The following is a 5,049-nucleotide window of genomic DNA, read 5'->3' on the forward strand; positions in this document are numbered from 1 at the left end:
ATCTGGGGTGAGACAGTCCTGGGTTCAAATCCTCCCTCTTCCAACAACTCACTATTCTGTGACCGGTGTAACTTTGCCATGCTTGAGTAGGGCAGAGAAACTGGGTCTCCTGTGAGGGTGGAGACTAAGACAGTTTCACTGAGAGATCTCTAACAACACAGAGATGCTGGACAGGACCCAGGTGGTGGCAGACTCTGATGGCCACTATATTAGTTATCCACTGCTCTGTAACAAGTTATCCCAAAATTTAATGGCCAAAAACAGCAAACCTTTGTTTCCTCTTGGTTCGCGTGGACCAGGAATCCGCGTACAGTTTAGCTAAGTGCCTCTGCATTTCTCATGAGGTGGCAATCACGGTGTTGGCTGGGACTGCCATCGTCTCAAGCCTTGACAGATATGGTGGAATTTAGGTCTACCATTTTATTATTTATTTTCTGCTCATCTCCTTTGCTTTTTATTCTTCTCTTTCAAGTGAAATTTAGAACTTTGTTTAGTCCCCTCTCTCCTCCCCTCTTTATGTGGGGGTTGTCACGTGTATTATAACTATAATGTCTCATCAGTCATTGGTTTACTTTTTGCTTTTGGCCATCAAATATTTCAAAGAAGTCTATGGCCATGCTGCCCTGAACGTGCCCGATCCCGTCTGATCTCAGAAGCTAAGCAGGGTCAGGCCTGGTTAGTACTCGGATGGGAGACCACCTAGGAATACCAGGTGCTGTAGGCATTAAAAAATTTATTTTAAAGAACTTAAGAGGAGAGAAATAGTCTATTACATTTACCTGGAGATTGACCATTTCTGTAGGTCTTTGTTCCTAAAGTTTTAACCTTTTTTTGCGGGGAGCGGAGGTATTCTTTTCTTTCTGTTCGAAGAACTTCCTTTAACCATTTTTTAGATCGGGTTTGCTGGCAACCAGTTGTCTTAGTTATTCTTTGTTTGAGAATGTCCTTCTTTCACCTTCATTCCTGAAAGACATTTTCACGGCATATAGAATTTCAGGTTGACAGTTCTTTTCTTTAAGCACTGGAAAAATATTGTTCCACTGCCTCCATCCTCATGTTTTCTGATGAGAAATCTGCAGTCATTGAAACAGTTGTTTCTCTGTACACAATGGGTTACCCTCTCTGGCTGCTTTCTGGAGTTTTTCTGTCTTTAGTTTTCAGCAGTTTGATTACGATGTGTCTGGGCATGGATTTCTTTAAGTTTATTCTGCTTGGGGTTTGCTGAGCTTCTGGAATCTGTAGGCTTGTGTCTTTTGCCATTTGGGGGAGTTTTCAGCCATTATTTCTTCAAAAATTTTTTTCTACATTACATCTTTTTCTCCTGTCTTTCTGGGACTCTCTGATGATAAGAATATTGGACCTTTTAGTCCCACAGCTCTGTTGTTGAGATTGGGTAATTTCTATTGCTCTATCTTCAAGTTCATTGACTCTTTCCTCTACTACCTCCATTCTATTATTTAGCCCATCCTGCGTACACCACTTTTCACAGCAGCATTATTTACAATAGCCAAAATGTGGAAGACTCACATGTCTATCGACAGATGAAGGGATAAACAAAATGTGGTATATAAATACAATGGAATAATATTCAGCCATTTAAAGGAATAAGGAACTGACACAAGCTATAACTTTGATAAATCTTAAATATATTATACAAAGTGAAAGAAGTCAGACGTAAAAGGTCACATAGTACATCATTCCTTTTATATGATATATCTAGAATAGGCAAATCTATAGAGACAGGAAGCAGATTAGTGGTCACAAGGAGATGAGAGGTAGGGATAAGTGGGGAGTGATTACTTAATAGGTACAGTGTGTTTTTCTGGGGTGATAAAAAGGTTTTTAAACCAGAGAGAGGTGGTAATTGCACAATATTGTAAATATACCAAGTGCCACTGAATTGTACCCTTTAAAATGGTTAATTGTTTTATGTGAATTTCACGTTATTAAAAACAAAAACTTCAATCTATGGTGGATAGAAATATGAACTGCCAAAAGTATTAGAATCTAATTTAGGAATATATGTGAAAGTTTAAATTTACTCACTAAGAGCCAGCTGAAAGAGTTCTCAGTGCCCAAATTGGAATGATGTCAGCAACAAAAATTATTGTGTTATAACCGAAAGTACTAAGTAAGTGTCCATGCATCCTTACTGATATAAATAAAGAATTAAATTAATTAATAAACAGGGGAGAAGAGACTAATCTCTCATGCAGGAGAATTTTAAATAATTGATAGTCCACCCTGAAGGAAGAGGAACATAGCTCCCCACCCCTTAAAATGGACTGCACTGAGAAACTCTTTTCTAAAGAGCATGTTATAGAAAAGGGAGCAGGACTAGTAACTTCTCAGCAGAGAAACCTGACAAACACTACTTCAGTCAGCTGACTAAGGTCAACATCGGTTGTCATAAATCATGTTGATCGTATACAACCTGGGTATGATATGATGAAAATGGCACTTTACTTCTGTGATATTCCTCCCCCAAACTCATAACCTTGTAAGTCTAATCATGAAAAAAGGTCAGATAAATCCCAGTAAAGGGTCATCCTACAATATTCCTGAACAGCGTTTCTCAAAACTGTCAAGGACATCAAAAACAAAGAGAAGTCTGAGAAATTGTCACAGCCAAGAGGAACCTAAGGAGACAGGACAACTAAATGTAATATGGTATTCTGGATGAAATCTTGGGAAAAGGACATTAGGTGAAAACTAAAGAAATCAAAACTGTGGACTTCAGGTAATAATAATGTATCAATATTGGCTTACTAATTATAACAAATGTATTATACTAATGTAAGATGTTAACAATAGGGAAAATTTGCAGGGGTATATGAGAACTCTATACTATCATCTCAATTTTTTCTGTAAATCTAAAACTTATATGAAAATGAAGTATTTAAAAAGTGTACCAACCCTTTGCCATTGAGGGACATCTGTATAGGGTGGTGAGTGCATGGACTCTGGAGCCAGATTGCTTGGGTTCAAATCCAAGCTGTCACTTACTATCCGTGATTGGCAGCCTCCAAGATAGCTTCCTGATAGTCATGCCCGTGAAGTCTTTGCCCACAGTGGACAGTGCTGGCTTGTGTGACCAACAGAGTGTTGTGGAAATGGCGGGTGATTTCTGATGCTAGGTTGTCAAAGACACTTTGGCTTCCTTCTTGCTCGTTCTCTTGGATCACTTGCTCTGGGAAAAGCCAGCTGCCATATTACAAGGACATTCAAGTGGCACTGTGCAGAGATTTGCATGGACAGGAACTGAGTCCTCCCCCTGACAACCACCACCAACTTGCCAGCCACGTGAGTGAGCCACCTCGGAAGTGGTTCTTCCTTCAGCCCTAGTCAAGTCTTCAGATGACAGCAGTTCCAGCAGACGTCTTGATTGCCACCTTATGAAAGTCCCCTGAGCCCAAACTGTGCAGCAAAGCTGCTCCCTGTGGATTCCCAACCCACAGAAACTGTGAAAGATAATAAATATTACTTTAAGCCTCTAAGTTTTAGGGTAATTTGTTTTATAGCAATATAAACTAATGCATTAACTAAGAGATAGGCACATTTTATCCCTAAAGGGCCAGATAATAAATATTTTAGGCTTTTCAGGTCACATACAGTCTTTGCTGCACTTTCTTTTTTTTTTTTTAATCTTTAAACATTCTTAGCTTGAGGGCTGTACGAAAACAGGTTATGAGTCTCCCTCCCTCCCCTGCTCCCTCCTTTGCTCCCTTCCTCCCTCTTTTCTTCCTTCCTTCTTCCCTCTATCCCTCTCTTTCCTTTTATTTACCTCTCCTTTTTCAAATCCCGTCTCCCTTCCTTCTCTCTCTTTCACTCTTTTATTTATCGAGTCATTCATTCAGCAAAAGGAGCACTTACTATGTGCCAGGCCCTGAGTGAGCTGCTGCGATTATGTCTGTGACTAAGGCAGACAGCCTCCTTGCTCTCCCGGGGCTCCCGGTCCAGACCGACAGCAAAGGTGTATGTCAAGGATCTAGCATATCAGTATGCACTGTGGCATTTACTCTGAAGGAAACAAGCAGGTTGCAGGGAGAAATAACTTCTGAGGAAGGGTCCAAGTTCATCTAGCCGGGATGGCTGAAGGAGGCCTTTCTGAGCAGAGATTTGAAGGACGAGGAGAAAGCAGTCATGGGGAAAGTGTTCCGGGCAGAAAGAATAGGTGTGCAAAGGACCAGAGGCAAGGAAGAGCTTGGAGTTTCTGGGGACCGTGGAGGAGGCCGTTGTGGCTGGAGTGGAGAGTGAGGGGACATGGGGCCAGGGAGGTGATGGGGCCACAGTGCAGGGCTTTGAGTGCTGTAGTCAGAGCAATGGGAGCCTGGGAGGGTTTTGAGCAGGGGCTGCTGTGACCTGATTTTCTTCTCAGACTGTTGTATGCATTCTAGCAATTCCACTCCTTCCCCATGGCCTTTTGTCTGGCTCATTACTACTAAGGCTAGTGAATAATTATTGGACCCTCACTATGTGCTGGGCACTCACAACTCTCTGAGGGAAGTTGTGTTAGAGATGAGGAAACCAAAGTACAGAGAGGTGAGTAGCCAGGCTAAAGTCATACAGCCAGGAAGAGGTGGAGGCAGAATTTGAACTCAGGCAACTTCTGCCATGCTATCCTGTGGCCCCGCAGGGTATCCAGCCTTCTCCTCTGGTCTCCTGCATCAACCCAGCTTCTGCTCATCACCCAGCCAGGCCTTCCACCTCGTGGCTGGTCAGTTCCTCTCCTGCTCAAACACCTTCCATGGCTTCCCATTGCCTTTGATAATGAACAAGCCTGGTATTCAGAGCCCACCTTTATGAAGTCAGTCCACCTGGCAGCCTTCCCAGCTCCATCTTTTCCTTCCTCCCTCTCACCTCCAGTCCCTTCTTCACACCTCAATTTCAAGCCATCTGGATGCCTTGCAGTCCCTCTGGTGTTCCTGAGTGGGAGGGAGTGTCCCTGGACCCACACGGGCTGCTGCCTTGGCTCGGCAGGTCTCCCACACCTACCCCAGCCCACGTTGATAAAACTCATTCATTCTCCCCTGCCCTTTGTCTTGCCTT

The 5,049-nt window shown here is 42.8% G+C and overlaps 1 non-coding gene across 1 annotated transcript; it reads left to right on the forward strand.

Annotated features, from left to right (window-relative positions):
* Positions 1–605: 605 nt before the first annotated feature.
* Positions 606–724, forward strand: LOC120610922 (5S ribosomal RNA). The gene has a single exon (XR_005655026.1). It is a non-coding gene; the product is annotated as a 5S ribosomal RNA (ribosomal RNA).
* Positions 725–5,049: the final 4,325 nt, after the last annotated feature.

This window comes from Pteropus medius, unplaced genomic scaffold (genome assembly GCF_902729225.1).
Source record: "Pteropus medius unplaced genomic scaffold, Ma_sr-lr_union100, whole genome shotgun sequence".
NCBI classification, from domain to species: domain Eukaryota; kingdom Metazoa; phylum Chordata; class Mammalia; order Chiroptera; family Pteropodidae; genus Pteropus; species Pteropus medius.